This window comes from Felis catus, chromosome B1, assembly GCF_018350175.1.
Source record: "Felis catus isolate Fca126 chromosome B1, F.catus_Fca126_mat1.0, whole genome shotgun sequence".
Classification (NCBI taxonomy): domain Eukaryota; kingdom Metazoa; phylum Chordata; class Mammalia; order Carnivora; family Felidae; genus Felis; species Felis catus.
The window spans coordinates 88,012,793-88,029,409 of record NC_058371.1 but is presented as its reverse complement, the minus strand read 5'-3'; the positions used below and the strand labels follow the sequence as shown (position 1 = coordinate 88,029,409).

Below are 16,617 nucleotides of genomic sequence, written 5' to 3'. Positions count from 1 at the left end.
TATGTCAATACATTTCCCTTAAAAGTATAGTCCATATATTACTCTTATCCTTTTGAGCTAATTCAAATAAATTTGACCCTTTAATCTAGAAAAGTATATTGTAGAAACAAAATTGAGAGTTATTGAGTTAAAGGAAGGACAAATTATACCACTGTAAGTTGCATCAGATTTGTTTTGGCAACATGTACAATAAGCTTAGCTCCAACTGAGTCTTTTAAAAACAATTTCAGAACCTCCCTAAAGCTATTCTCAAGAAAATTTTAGATTGAGGGGAAAACAAAAATAAGTGAAATTCAGTTGACATGATTGGATTCTGACAGTTTGGGCAGAGTAGGAGTTAGATCCCATCAAAGGCAGGGTAGATGCATTATAAAGAAGGAATCAAACATGAAGGTATTCAATTATTTAACAATAATTTGTGTAGTTTTGCATTCATAAGACTAGAAATCTTAGTGATGAAAGAAATGTGCATATATTTGCTTGAAGATAACATATTTAAAATACTATTAATAAATGGGTCTTTTAAGGGTATATGATACACTCAGTAGAATCTAAATCACTAGCATTCTGATGTCTTATCACTTTGTGTTACTGAATATCAGCTGCATAAATCCTCTCATACATAAATATAGGCTAGTTCAAAATACTTTTCAAATGTGCACTATTCCACCCAATCTGTATCCTACTGAATTTCAGATCTTGTTCTCAAATGGATAGCGGTATTTTAAGGTGAATCACTTAATAGTCTATACTGGTTGCTCAAAATTACATTTTTCTTAAAATAAATCTGATAAATAGCTTAATTTTGAGTTTGTCTCCTGAAACGTACACTATTCCATCGAGAATCTACTGCACATGGTTTATTGAACATAAAACACTCAAATTTTATTTTTCCAAAAGCTTGAGTATCATCCTATTATGGACATTCAGAGAATGTGAAAATCAGGAAACTTGCCCATTCTTTTCTGCTCATTAGGAAACAAACATCACTCAAGGAAACAGGTGTCCTCTCTGTTCTCACTGCCAGCTTACTGCCCACTGCCAAATTTGTAGTTCTATCTGGAATTTTAACTGTGCACCAGAGGTTGATGGCCTGGCTCCTATTTGTCTGGAGCCCTTTCTTATGTGGCTCTCTGCAAAAAAAGACAAAGATGAGAGGCACCTACCACAACAGCCTCTGGGAAAATGTCCCAAATGTCTGAATAATCAAAATGGAAGAAGGGATATGATACTGCCCTCTTCTGATTCAAGGAGGAAGGTAAATTATGTCAGATGAATTCTCGAAGGGAGCCATCCTCTGGCTTTATAGTGCCATGACATTAGGTAAGAAAATAGATTAAATATATATATTATGAAAGGAATCAGAAGAAAATATTCTGAGTTGTTTTAATCCTGTCGTGTGTGTGTGTATGTGTATGTGTGTGTATGTAAAGTGTTGAAATATATTCTGAGTATATAGGAATAGTTTGGTATAACTTTTAAAACTTTTCTCAAACTAAAAATATTTTCACAGAATGACTTATTGAAACTGAATCTGATCCATAAGGATAAATAGTATTTAGGTAAGAAAAGAGAGAATCTTACAGAGAAGAGTCACAGGATCAAACGTATGGAGGTAGGAATGGACATGAAAATCGGTAGGGGTGGGGTGTGTGTGGGATGGTGCAATGGTTATAAAACCAATCTGAACAGATTAATGAAGAGTTGGAATAGAAGTAAAGAACATTAAATGCTAGAGTTGGAAGAGATCTGGACAGATTAATCAAGAGTTGGAAGAAAAGTATAGAACATTAAGTGCTAGAGAACTTAAGTGCTAGAGAACATTCAAAACTGAAAACATTCAGAAACAAAGGACCATGGAAAAATCTAGGGAGCAACATAATAGCAATACTTAGGAAAAGTAGGCATACAGTAATATATCACAAAGAAGGTTGAAAGGAATAAAGACCAGTGAAGCAGTTGATACAACAATGATATAAATAATTTACCTTATCTCACCGAATCTTAGACATCATCAATTGAAAGAGGCACTACTGTGTGTTATTCTAGAATTGGGAGAAAAACTCTAGCACATAATCTATGACATATTATTGATACTGAATCTCAATCTGATTCCCAGGATGTTAAAATATGGAAAAAAAAATGTTCCTTAATAGATGAATATAATGATACCTGCTATTTAGTGTTTTTACTTCTTGTTATAAATTACACTAAGCATCTTCTATTTATTCACTCTGAAAAAGTTTGTATGAACTATTACTACAAGGTTTAACTCCAGTCCTATTCCTATAAATTGAGAAAACCAATGCCTACAGAAGTTATGCAACCTCCCCTTGGCTACACAGCCAGACTGAGAGGGAATCAGGTAGAATTTGAGTATAAATCATGTTTTTTTAAGGTAGGAAATAATGAGTAATAATTGTTAGATGGCAAAAGAATTATGAATATTAATATAATCATAGCTATGAGAAGTCTATGAAGGACTAAACCTAATGGGTAAAGCAAAAAAGAGAAATTCATACTCTTTCCAAGTTTTCAAATAAACGGAGCCCAAACTAAAGAGGTTATACTGGCAGTAATAGGCATATTCAGAAGGGTAACTGATCTCAGGGAAAATAATATTTGTTTAGGAAAGATTGAGTTTCCAATAACGTCAGGGTAACAAATTTGTATTACCCTTTAGCAGTTGCATATATGGGACTGAGCAAAGGTGAAAAATCAGGGAGCCATATGTAAAGTGGTGCTTGAAGCTATCAGAAGGACATTATCATGTGAGTATTTAAGGAGAAGAGCAAGAGACAAAGAACCATATTAGAATATAAATCACAGTTATGAATCAAGAAAAGTGCCAGCTCTAGAGAAAAAGACACTAGTAGAAAAGAGCAGAAGGACAAAAATATAGAGAGGCTTAAAGATCAAGAATCGAAAGACTTGGAGAGATTTAATAAAACACAAATTGAGAAAAGGTTATTGAATTTGGGGAGGCAGGTGGTGATATTAAGAGAATAATTTCAGTAGTGGGGTGGTTTCAGAAGCCAGATATGCAGGGATTAAAAAGCAAATGTGTAGAAGCTGTGGCACAGGTGTAGATCACACATTTCAGGAATTGGCAATAACAGGAAAAAGGGAAATAGAATGTTGACATGGAGCTCTGTGAAAAGGGAGAAATTTAAAATGTCAGAAAAGGAGGCATAGGTAAAATAGAATCAAATGCAGAACATAATTTGAAAATATGCTGTAGAAATCAATGTGAGAGGTTTGCTAGGGAGATAGTTCTTCCATTCACTGTATAGTATTTTATAGAGTATTGACTGTGACTAGCACTGCAAAGACTAGGGTTCCAAGGACAACTAAATGGAGTCCTATAGGGACAAAGGGTAGGGTGCTCCAAGATGGTCCTCTTTGGCATGATGATTTTAAAAAAAAAATTTAATGCTTTTTTGTTTTTGAGACAGAGACAGAGTATGAACAGGGGAGGGTCAGAGAGAGGGAGACATGGAATCTGAAGCAGGCTCCAGGCTCTGAGCTGTCAGCACAGAGCCCGATGTGGGGCTCGAACTCACAGACTGTGAGATCATGACCTGAGCCAAAGTCGGATGCTTAACCGACTGAGCCACCCAGGCGCCCACCACCCCCCCCCTTTTTTTTTTGGCATGACGATTATTTTAAGTTTAAAAAAAAAAAACGATCAAAACCTAGCAGAGTCTCGAAATGTTCTATAACTCCCCTTTGAACTGCCTAAAAAGAATTTAGATATAGAACCTCCTGCCCCCTCTTCAGGAAGAGTGCTATCACCATAGGCAACTACAGTATGATATGAACTAGCTATGGCAGACCAGGAGGAACACAGCAATACCTGTTTGGTCAAAGTCCTCTATGTCCCATTGTTTGAGTGGATCGGTGAATTTTTGTTGACCAAACATTTATTCCTTTTCATCTTCTGAGGATTGCATTCCTTCCCTTTGAAGTTCCAGATCCCTACCCCCTTCTTAGTTCAAAATGGGAGGTATACCTCGTTTGTCCTGTCTTTGGAATTTTCATGTCTGTGTGGGTCTGTACATAGAAAATTACATTTGGGGGCCCCTGGGTGGCCCAGTAGGTTAAGCAGCTGACTTCAGCTCAGATCATGATCTCACAGTTTGTGAGTCGAGCCCCACATCAGACTCTGCTGATAGCTTACAGCCTGGAGCCTGCTTTGGATTCTCTCTCTCTCTCTCTCTCTCTCTCTCTCTCTCTCTCTCTCTCTCTTCCCCTCCCCCATTCATGCTTTGCTTCTCTCTTTCAAAAATAAACATGAAATTTTTTTAAAAGCTTCCATTTGATTTTTCTCCTCTTAATACGTCTATTGTTAACTTAGTTCTTAGTTCAGCTAGAAAGACCTTGAAGGTGATAGGAAATTTGTGCTCTCTAATGTTCCTGCCCTCAAGTTCTTTAAAATTTAAGGAAAACTGAGATGTTAAAAGGCAACTAAACTGTAGCGGAAAGGACAGCAAAGTTGCCAAGGAAGTGATGTCCAAAGTGAATTTTAAAACCTAAGTGTGTGGAAGGCAGAAGGGGCATTGAGAAAAAGGCAAACTTAGGGAAGAGCTTAGCTGTTTTAGAACACTGAAAGTGGTTGGGTGTGTCACGTTTCTTGAATAAGAGGAGAATAATGGGAGGTGCAGTTGAAGAGGTTGATAGAGGTCATGCCAAGGTGGTTCATGTTTAGCTGATACCTAGCTACACACCATTTAATAATTAGGTTGCCTACACGTAGAAAACATTGTGGAAATTTTAAAAAAAATTGTTTTTAATGTTCATTTTTGAGAGAGAGACAGAGCATGAGCAGGGGAGGGGCAAAGAGAGAGGGAGACACAAAAACCAAACCAGGCTCCAGGCTGTCAGCACAGAGCCTGATGCAGGGCTCGAACCCAGGAACCGTGAGATCATGACTGAAGCTGAAGTCTGGCACTTAACCGGCCGAGCCACCAAGGTGCCCCAACATTGTGGAAAACTTAAACTGCATAAGAATATACTCTTCATATGGCTTAATAGAAAATCTCAATAGATTTTCCATAAAAGCCCATTTTTATAAAATGGTGTATTGTATATTAGTTTCCTGTGGCTAAAATTATAACAAAATTATTTTTATTTTTTGTTTTTATTTTTTTTAGAAATTTATTGTCAAATTGCTTTCCATACAACACCCAGTGCTCATCCCAAAAGGTGCCCTCCTCAATACCCATCACCCACCCTCCCCTCCCTCCCACCCCCCATCAGCCCTCAGTTTGTTCTCATTTTTTAAGAGTCTCTTATGCTTTGGCTCTCTCCCACTCTAATCTCTTTTTTTTTTCTCCTTCCCATCCCCCATGGGTTTCTGTTAAGTTTCTTAGGATCCACATAAGAGTGAAAACATATGGTATCTGTCTTTCTCTGTATGGCTTATTTCACTTAGCATCACACTCTCCAGTTCCATCCATGTTGCTACAAAGGGCCATATTTCGTTCTTTCTCATTGCCATGTAGTACTCCATTATGTATATAAACCACAATTTCTTTGTCCATTCATCAGTTGATGGACATTTAGGCTCTTTCCATAATTTGGCTATGGTTGAGAGTGCTGCTATAAACATTGGGGTACAAGTGCCCCTATGCATCAGTACTCCTGTATCCCTTGGGTAAATTCCTAGCAGTGCTATTGCTGGGTCATAGGGTAGGTCTATTTTTACAAATTTAAATTATTTTAAAATTTTTATTTATTTTTAGAGAGCAAAAAGGATCGGGGGAGGGGGAGAGGGAGAACCAGGCTCTGTGCAGACAGCAGAGAGCCCAACGGGGACTCAAACTCACCGTGAGATCATGACCTGAGCCAAAGGCAGATGCTTAACCAACTGAGTCACCCAGGTGCCCCCCCCCTTTTTAATTTTTTTTTCAAATTATCAAAATTTAGTGGATTAAGACAACACAAATTATTTTACAGTTCTGGAGATCAGAATATGAAATTGGTCTTGTGAGGCTAAAATCAAGGTGTTGACAGAGCTGTTCCTCTTTCTAGAGACTCTAGAAAAGAATTTTTTTTTTTCCCTTTCCAGCTACTGAAAGCTACCAACACTCTTATATTCATGACCGGATTCCTGAATCTACAAAGTCAGCGATATCAGGTGAGTCCTTCTCATACTACCATCTCTCTGGTTCATTCTCTTCTGCCTCTTCCTGCTGACTATAAGAATGCTTGTGATTTTAGTGAGTTCATCCAGATAATCCAAGATAATCTCCCTATCTCCTAGTCAGCTGAACCCACAACCTTACTTTTTGCATTTAACCTAACCTATACATAGTTTCTGGATATTAAAACATGGACATCTTTGGGACTCTATTATTCTGCCTACTATAGATGTTGACAAACAATGTCTTAAAAATAATAACACAAAATGCAGTGGGAAAGACCTGTAATGAATTGACAAGCATTTGTTATGTGTGGTGAATTTTATGAAGTACTCTAAGATATCAGAACACACTATGCCTTAAAGAGCTTAAGGAAACAAAACATACGCACATAAAACAAACTATAACATAGCAAACAAAAATAGCGTATTACAATTTGAGTAAGTATGTGAAACAATTTAACTTTTATTAGTTCAAAAGTTAAGACAAACTCTACCCATAAATTATTTTCTAAAGAAGAGGAGTTGGTGTTCTTGAGGAAATAACAGATCTAGAATAACAACAACAAAAACGTTTCAGGTTGAGGGAGATTTTTTTATATATATATTAAATATAATTATATATATTATGTAACCCATTACTCTGGAAGAAGTGTCATTCTGAGGACATCTGATATGTATAGTCATATAAATTATTGAATTTTGGAAAATCTGTATTTGAATGCAGAAGACCTAAATTCAAATTGGGGTATTATGAATTGTCCTCTTGCCTTGGAAAAGTCACTCTCTCTCTCAGGAAAATAAAGCATGTTACTTATCTCTCAAGATTGATATCATGACCATAATATGAATCTGCTTTGTAAACTTTCCAGTTGTATGCATGTCGTTTGTCCTGTCAAAAGCACAGTAATTATGGTGAGCCTCAATTGCCAGATTGAAAAATTAAGACTATAATTTGTGGACAACAGAAATGTACTTTTGATTCTCAAACTGGGGGTAATGTATGGAGTGTTATAAACATCTATTATAGAATTAAAGAGAACAAATCAAGGACTACAATGTGAAGGCCACAATAGAAGTAGAAGAAAATGGTGAGAATCTAGATTTGGATTAAGAATCAAGAATTTCCCTGATTTGCAGCTAATGCATTACAGTGAAAGGCTTCCAAAGGAATTGATGATTGACTTTGGAAGGGAATGGAAAGATGAACAAAACCATAACACTAGGTGGTATTTAGAAACAAAATGTGTGTATGGTTTTTTGGTTATTGTTTGTTTTGTTTGATATGATGAAAAAAATGGTAAAGATATTCCACTGCAAACTGGACCAGAATGAGATTATAATTGAAAATACAGATTTTGGCATCCTCACACATGTAAGATCATGTTGTCTAGACAACAACTGAGAAAGAGGATGAATGGATAGGTAGATGAAATGGATAATAACTTTCTTGTGTCAATGTTAAATTGTCATTACTTCCTGGAGTACAGGGCTCTGTCCAGTCTTAGCAGTGAAGAATCTAATATTCGTGTTTGCCACTGAAATAGTGTACATAGGGGCGCCTGGGTGTCTCAGCTGGTTAAGCCGGTGACTTCGGCTCAGGTCATAATCTCACAGTTCCTGAGTTCCAGTCCTGCATCAGGTTCTGTGCTGATAGCTCGGAGCCTGGAGCCTGCTTCAGATTCTGTGTCTCTCTCTCTCTCTCTCTCTCTCTCTCTGCCCCTCCCCACCTTGCGCTCTCTCTCTCTCTCTCTCTTTCAAAACTAAACATTAAAAAATTAAAAATGGTGGTATATATATATATATATATATATATGTATATGTAGATATAGCACATACCATCTTTGATATAAATAAGTTTCAGAGACTCACTGTATATGTGCCTGTGTTCTTTATAGCAATTATTATAGACACGAATCGTGTGCTTCCTTATTAATCTAAATTTTGCTTACAAAGTTCCTTAAGGGCAAGGATGTGTCTTTTTGTCTGGTATGACCATTGCTTTGCATAGTGCCTGTCACATAGCAGAAGCTCAGCAAATGTATGATTAATTACAGTGCTTTTCAGAAATTCTCTTATATATTATTTTGCAAGTAACTATCTCTATAAATTGACAGAAACCATCTCTAAACAATTGGGGAATCCCCATCTTTCATTGCACAATGTTTTGCAATTCTTTGGCTCTCAATAACTATCTTGTCCACTCATTTGAGGGCACCTAACATTAAAAAAATGAAGCCACAGGATATACAGGCACGCTCTCAGAATTATACTCAAGTTACAAAATAGGCTTAAAATTCCTTAACAGTGACCTGTTTCAGAACCCAAGTCTTAGAAAACCATACACGACCATACAATATCATTAAAATGCCATAATTAAGTCTAGACATCAATTCCATCTGGGGGTGGTCCTGACACCTTGGTTGTTATGGTTAGGAGTGTTAACTCTAAAGAAATAAGGGAAGGAGGAGAAAGAAGAGAGGAAGGAAAGGAAATTATTTTGGAACTCATTATTTTCATTCCCCACTTTCTATCCAAGCTAAAAAGCATTTCCTATTCCCATAGCATAACAAAATTCCTTTTTTTAAATTGTATTTTTACAATTGTCATAAGTTGTTATGGACACTGAATTCACAATAGATGTTTTGTACCTCCTGGGGCTTTAAGTCCTATTGCAATATGGCCTGAACGTTAGGCAGATATTATATTGGATAAACTTAGTCTTTGGCTATCTTTTTAGAAGCAAAGAATTGTCTATCAGTAGGAGAATTTTGCAAGAGATTCTTTCAGTTTCTATATGATAAAGCATTTTCTTTCTACTTATCAGTGAGAAGCACCTAATGAAAAAGACAGAATGCCTGCCAGAGTCAACGAGACTCTTTCCCAAAGGAAATAAAAGAGAAGCAAATGATTGCTTGAATAAATTTTTAGAAACACTAGTCTTCTCATTTCATTTCATGGGAAATAAATGGAAAATAGCATTGCTAAGATACAGTGCTGCATAATGAGCTCCAAGGGCCATGCCAAATCCCCAGCAAATTGCACTGCTGGCAGGGAGGTGCAAAGGGGCAATGAATGACAGTGGGGAGAAAATCGCCACCATTAGCACCTACAGTTATTGAAGGAGGACCTTGACTGGAATCAGAGTAGGTTAACAGATGTGTCACTATTTCACAAATCCCATTATGAAACACGTGTAAGTTTTCCTTCACTCAGGCCAGTCTTACAAACAACATCACAGTTTGTTCTTAAGTCACAAAGTTTCAGTACCTCACCAGTCTAGCTTCTAGGTGTTACCAGGATCCAGAACCGTTAAAAACAGTTCAGTGGCTGACTTAACGAGCTTCTCCTCTCTGGACCGTCTGCCTTTTAGTGACTGCAAAGCTTCAGTTCTGATGAAGTATGCCTTGAAGAAAATGTTATTACTCCACAGTTCATAACTTCCTTGGCTTCCTTCAGTTTTCTAAAATAATAGCCAAAGGACAGAGAATATAATAGAAAGTATCTTGCTTGGGTGTCCATTGACATTGGTAAATCTCTGAGATCAAATTTCTCCTGGCCACTTGTGATCTGAGATTATTGAACAGGAACTATTTTTTTTTTTCTAAGTTGATTCTAATTCTCTTACTATCTTCAGAAAACTGATGTCTAGGCATTAAATAGTGACAACTATTAAGATCAGTAACAGAAGGAATTTTCGGGGTCGCTGTTTATTCATCTGTCGTTTCATTTGCTTTTAAAACTGATTTAGTTTACAGTGCAGAAATTGACACACAAATTGACTTTACACTGTCAGTGGATTAACCCTCACAGTTTTTACATTTTTGCCATTCCATTTTTGTATATAAACACTTGGTTATCTTATTGAGGTTCTTATGAGGTTCAAGATGAAGTTATTCTACATACCAAATATAAATCACGTAAACCTATAAGTATGTTTGTTCTTGAAAACATATTGGGAGCATCTAAGTTATAAAATTATCTACTTAACCCCTCCCTCCACCTATTTTTTTTTCCTTTAAAGGTTTACTGCTCTGATATCCTTTATGTAGCATTTCCATTAGGTAGCTTCCTTAGGAATATGTACCACTTAGTAACATAGCAGAAAAATAGTGTATACACCTTGGTACCACAGAAACTTGGGCCCCACTTCCCAATTTTTAGGACCCCTAATTAACGTGCACACCGTATCTTAAGACTTCTAGACCCTTGCTACTCAGAGAGCAATCTACGCAGGAGCAGCAGAGGCTCCACGGGGGACACTTAGAAATGCAGGGTCTTTGGCCCCACCCCCACCTATTGAATCACTTCCATTTTAACAAGATTTCCCAAATAAATTTTATTTAATAAAGTGTGAGAAGCACTGCTTTAGGCATATTCTATTTCATCATGTTCCACCAGAGAAAGGCAGCTACATTTCTGCCTTTCTCCTTTTAAAAGGTGATTTGGGAAAGACAAAATACGGGTCGGTAAGTAGAGAGGCTCACTGGCACTGGGACGTCATCACGTTTGGAATCCATAGCTTCCTTCAGCCCAGATCACCACCCTGTTTACCGGTATCCTCCATTCATTGGCCTCTAGTAGCAGCAATTTTTCCAAAGGCACCACTGTTATTTTTCCCCCCTTCTTTAGATCTTCTTTTTGGCACTGTTCCAGCTAAGCCTTCTTTCTAATAGTAACCGTGAAGTGCCGTAGCTCTCCTACAACCTGTGGAACGTCAACTGGTGACCGCTTTTTCTCTCTTCTGTATGTGTCCTCCATTCTGTCTGGTGGTGAGTGTCCTCCGTTTTGGTAGGCAGGAACAAGCACTACCCTAGATTGTGAGTTTCAGAAATCGATATGTCGAATCTTTCAGGGGGTTCGTGTAGCCATCAGTCAGTGTGTTGACAGACTTGCACTTCTTAATATTCAATTGAATGCATCGTAAGGGACCCCGATGTCAGAGTTCTCTTTCTGTGCCACTCTCTTTCTCCTGTACTCTGCCTTGTAAACACTCATGGCCTTGATTTTCCTGGACTCTCCTCTGTCCCTTCACCACAGAGAGGCTGCCTTGCTTCCCTTGGATTTTCCTTGCCTCCCCATTGTTGGAAACTCTCTCAGGGCAGTAAACTGGGGTCTGCCCTCTCTACTCCCTCCTCCACCCTCATCTGCTTCTTCTCTTTCTCTTTTTGTTCTTTTGGGGTTTTTTTGTCTGTTTGTTTGTGTTTTGTTTGTTTTTTGTTTGCTTGCTTGTTTTGTTTTTTTCTGCTTGATATCCAGTTTCTTGAAAATAACTGGTAATTGGTTTGGTTTTTCTGTTTAAAGCAGGAGTAAACCCAGCTCATGTTATTTCATCTTAGCCTAAAATAGCACTCCCAATTTTGTCTTGATTTGAAAGTAGCAAGTAATATTAAAATTACATTTGCATAGATAAATTATTTATACCAGTTCTGTAAAATGTTAGCTTTTGTTTTAAGTGGAATCAAAAGCAATTGTAGAATTCTGAGCATAAGAATGAGATGAAAACATACATATTTTCAATGTTTCCTTATTTCTTTTTTTTTTTTGGGTGGGGGGAGGAAAGGGGCAGAAAGAGAGGGAGACAAAGGATCTGAAGCAGGCTCTGTGTGGTCAGCACATATCCTAATGTGGGGCTTGAACTCACGAACCGTGAGATAGTGACCTGAGCCAAAGTCATATTTTAAAAGGAATTGGTCCATTTCTCTCTGTCACCCATGCATAGAATGTGCTCAGTACATGTTTTTTCATGACAATGTAATGTAATCCAGTTAATTACTTGCCTCAGCACCTGGCTCCAGACTCCTATCTATTAATATAAACCTGTTAAGCATCTATTTGACTTACTACTTCTTTGACCATTTTAATATGCCACTCTGCTAGATACTTGATTCTTGCTGTTTCAACTAATTCTTAAAAAATTAAGCATATTACCCTCATTTTTCAAAGGAGAAAATGAGACTTAGAAATAAGCATCTTCCCTACTTCACACCCTTGGTAATAAAATTCAAAGTCAAGTCTGTCTAGCTCCCGTATATGGTGTTTGAGACATTATGCGTACTGTCTACATTCAAGGTACGATATAACAAGAACCTTTGAAAAATGGCAACCTTCTCTTGTTCGAACTGAAATCTGGCTCTCCCCTAAAATCAGTGTCTTCCCAAAAGCTATTAGGAGACCGGGAGGTGAGACAGATTTTCTCCTTGTTCCTCATTGCCACTTCCAGAATATTGTGCTTCCTTCTTCATGATACCCTCAGGTTTGAAGTTCACTTGCTCTTACCACCCATATCACCTGCTACCTCTCTTTTTGCTATCTCTATAAGCCTTAATTGCTTCTGCTTACTCCTGAAAGATTTTAACAATTGGCTTTTACAAGATTCAGGACATATTATCCCCAAATAGGATACCTTAGCATACTTACTATTTTAAGCAAAAGAAATTTGAGAAATGGTAGATACAAGAAGTGCTCTCTGATGTTCTTTTTTCTTTCTAATTTTTTGTCCTGTGTATTTATTTTGAGAGAGCATGAGCAGGGGAGGGAAGACAGAGAAGGAGAGAGAATCCTAAGCAGGCTCTGCACTGTCAGCACAGAGCCCGATGCAGGGCTCGAACTCATGAACTGCAAGATCATGACCTGAGCAGAAATCAAAAGCCAGATGCTTAGCAGACTGGGCCACCCAGGAATCAGGAGCCCCCTGACATGTTTTTTTTTGGAAGCAAGTCATAAGACACTCACATGAGAGGTGCCCTGCCTATACCAAGAGGAAAGGAGCACCCTTATCTCCAAAGAAGTAGGAATGCAGAGAGAAATCTGAAACAGGGTTAAGTTCCCCTAAGTTTACTACATATAGCTCATACCCTCTGTCCTATCACATTTTTCCATTCTTCATCAAAGTTAGCAAAAGGTCTTCTGGTTTAAATACTACTTTGGGTCTTCATTTCCTTACAAAGCCTCCTATGTCACGTCGAACTTAAATATGTGTGTTTTTTTCTTGCTAACCTATCTTTTACTTCAGAGACCTAGGTAAGAACCTAGGTACTCTTCTTCAGCTCAATATAATTCACTCCTGGTAAAATTGTTGGTGATTTCAGTATCCATGAGGATAATCTTGATGTTCTTTGAGTTAATTGTATTCTTTTAAAATGTATATGTTTTCATGTCATTCTTCTCAAAATTTTACACTGGTCTTGATTTCACTAAAAAGTAATAGCTAAAGTCCTTACAATGCTGTATAAGTAGGGTGACCATATAACTTATTATCTAAGCTGAAACACTTTGAGAGGAAAAGAAGAGAATGGACAATCATGCTGAGAAAATAGGCAAACCTGTCTCTTCTGGGGAAAAATAATAACTTCTAGATAAATAAGGACTTTACCAATAAGGCCCTCCATGAGCTGGCTTCTACCACATCCTCTTATATCTTCTAACACGCCCTTCATACAGTCTGCTCAATCACACCGGCTGCTTTGTTCTTCCTCAAATACACTAACAGTTAAGGACTATACACTGGCTTGTCCTCTATCTGGAATGCCCTTTCCCCAGATCTTCCTTCATTTCATCTGAATCTCTTACCAGGAAGACCTTCCCTAGCAACTCAATAAAAATAACATGTTGCCTCTGAACTTAGAACTGCCTATACTCCTCACCCCACTGTTTTTCCCTGTAATACCTCTCATCTGGGAAAAATAAATTCCTATTGAATTAAAAGCAAAAACTGATTAAAGGCACCATTGTCCTCTAGAAAACTGATATAATTTTACCTAAAGAGAGGCTGATTCTTTGGTTCTTTAATTTAGGGAAATCCCCTAGTCTCAGTGGAGATTTTCAATGGACCATTTGTATCTTCTTGGGCATAGTCAGGTCCAAGGATGAGATAAAGAGGATGTTGAATTTCTTTGCATAATACAGTGAAGAATAGTGACTTTCTAAAGGCCATCAAAGGAGAGAGCTGAATAAGAATATACGATAGAACTTTCAGAAACTTCTACTCTATAGAAAGAAGAGTGATTAGGTCTTTGGGCAGTAATGTCTAATGTTACATGTTAAGTTTTCCCCTTTTTGTGCTTTAATTATATAACTACCTTAGCATTAGCCTCCAAAGGGCGGTACATCCCTTCTGTAAAGAACAATGTTGTAAGAACAAGCGAAGGAAAGCAAAGATCCATATTGGAAATAAAACAGGCAAGGCGAGAAGTGGATCATTTGAATGGTCAGGAAAAATTGTGAGTTTGAGATGGGTCGAAAGAAAGACTAGTGGGGTCCAACCTCATTTACTCCATCTGGGTTTGATTCTATTTGAGCCATTTTATAACTATTAAAAAACTTTGAAAATGATGCAAATAATTCCTGTCTATAGAAGAAATTCATTGCATCCATTATAAAGCAACTGATTACTGACAGTTGCTAGAGCACTTTTTGAATCTGTTATCTCATTTTAGCCCGTCTTTATTGCATGCAAATTATTTAAATTCTTCTTTGAATCAATAACATCTCACTAGTTCCTGACATTTCGTTTTATATTTCTAAGAGAGCCACAATTTTAACCTAAAAGAGTTTTATTAGAGCCCAGACTATGAGAAACCAGGCTACTTTGGGAAACATTGGAGTTCATCTGGATGAAGAAGAAAATATGCATAAAATAATTCCTGTCCCCTCCAAAATTTATCAGAGGAAGTTTGCCTGTGAAAAGATAAAAGGAAGACAGAGGGTTGTTAGGGTTGAATGAGTGAAGATCTCTAATACACACAGCAATCCATTCTACATGATAGATATCTGAACGAGTTAATCTCCCTTCTTCCCACTGAAGTTCTCCTATCACTGTTTTCACTTATCAAATATTTTTAAATGCTCTTTCTGTTTCAGTGGTTTTTACTGTACAAAGTCTTAAAACATTAGCTGTTCTGATAACCTTGATCGAGGTTGGCAAACTTTTTCCATAAAGGGACAGATAGTAAATATTTTATGCTTTGCAAGCCATATGGTCTCTGTCACAACTATTCAACTCTGCTGTTGTAATGTGAAAGAGTCACAAACACTACATAGATGAGTTCCAGTAAAATTCCAGTGGGTTCCAAAATTGCATGCACAAAAGCAGGATTGGGCTGGGGACCATAGTTTGCCAACCACTGAGATTATGATTTTTTAACTTGAGAGCTTATTACAAAACTATTAAAATAATGATTATTTAGAACTTTTAAAATTATAAGTTATCTAATAGAATATATGGTTTCACTTTTTTTTATCATTCTAACTGGAAAAATATACAGAGGTACAAACGATTGTAAAGATATCTTACTAATGGCTAATGAATACTAAAAAAACATCTCTAATAACATTTCCACAAGCATGGCAGGGCAAGTATAAATGAAAGATGGCTAAAATTTGCTTAAAACAATAAGGAATGTGGTTACAACTATAGACGTAACTATTCTAGACAAGGATCTAGGAAAAAAGTAATTATCAACTCTGAGACTCTAAAATTGAGGTGTTGAAATTTCAATCCACTTCTTGTCATGGCATCAAAACTCAATAATTTGAATCAAGGGATGGTGCTGTTGTGCTGCATCAGTAGAAGAGAGCAAAGACCGTAGAAATACCAAAATGGCTAGATTCTATGTTCCTGACCCCCAAGCCTCAGAAATTCAGTTTGAAGATAAGGAATGGATAGCAAAATCCCCTGGGAATTGTGTCTGGTAGGAAAATAGATGTACAAATCCTTAGTCTACCTGCAAAAAGACAAACCAGGAGTCTTTAACAGCTAGGGACGATAAAAGCCTTGGTACCATGCAATAAGGAGAGCATTTAGTAGTCCACGAAAGCATGTGGTCTTAGGAGGAATTGCAAAGAGAATTTACAAGTCCACAACAACAAAACAGAAAAATTCTGTTTTTCATGTGATTATAGCCGCCTGAAAAGTCAAAAGGAATTCCCAAACTTAGTTTATGTTGAAACTGATGATGCCACACACACACACACACACACACACACACAGTATAAAATATTTCCTTACATAACTGAAGCATCTGGGGAGTAGAGGGCAGCCTTTTAAACAGGTCTAAGATGGCTTGAGAATTTAAGAAGGAAAAAGAAACCACTAGCCTCAGTTTTTATTGTTATGGGATCAGGCTGGAAGGGAGGTTCACATGCAAGAAGAGATTTACATTTTTTGAACATGCCATCTGTGCCAAAGAGGCAAACCCAGGCCTCTTTACCAACTTTATCTGGGAAAGGGGAGGATGAGGAATCAAGCTGTCGGCAGACCTCAAAAAAATGGAGTCAGACTTCTTATTGCACATGTGAATATACCCCAAACCGTGGTTGTCATTTAAATGATCCATATGTCAATTAAAAACACATATAAGGTAGAGTAAATATATATATATGTATACATATATATATATATATATATATATATATATATATATCCTAATTCTATTCCACAAAGACCTTCATAGCTAATAATTTAGTATATGATT

General features: G+C 37.2%; 1 long non-coding RNA gene across 2 annotated transcripts in view; it reads left to right on the top strand.

The window, feature by feature from the left end:
* LOC123384938 overlaps positions 1-16,617 on the top strand; it is a 121,988-nt gene that overhangs the window by 11,907 nt on the left and 93,464 nt on the right. For both annotated transcript variants that reach the window (XR_006596750.1, XR_006596749.1), the window contains exon 2: positions 6,071-6,139. This is a non-coding gene — a long non-coding RNA (uncharacterized LOC123384938). The remainder of the gene's footprint in view (positions 1-6,070; positions 6,140-16,617) is intronic.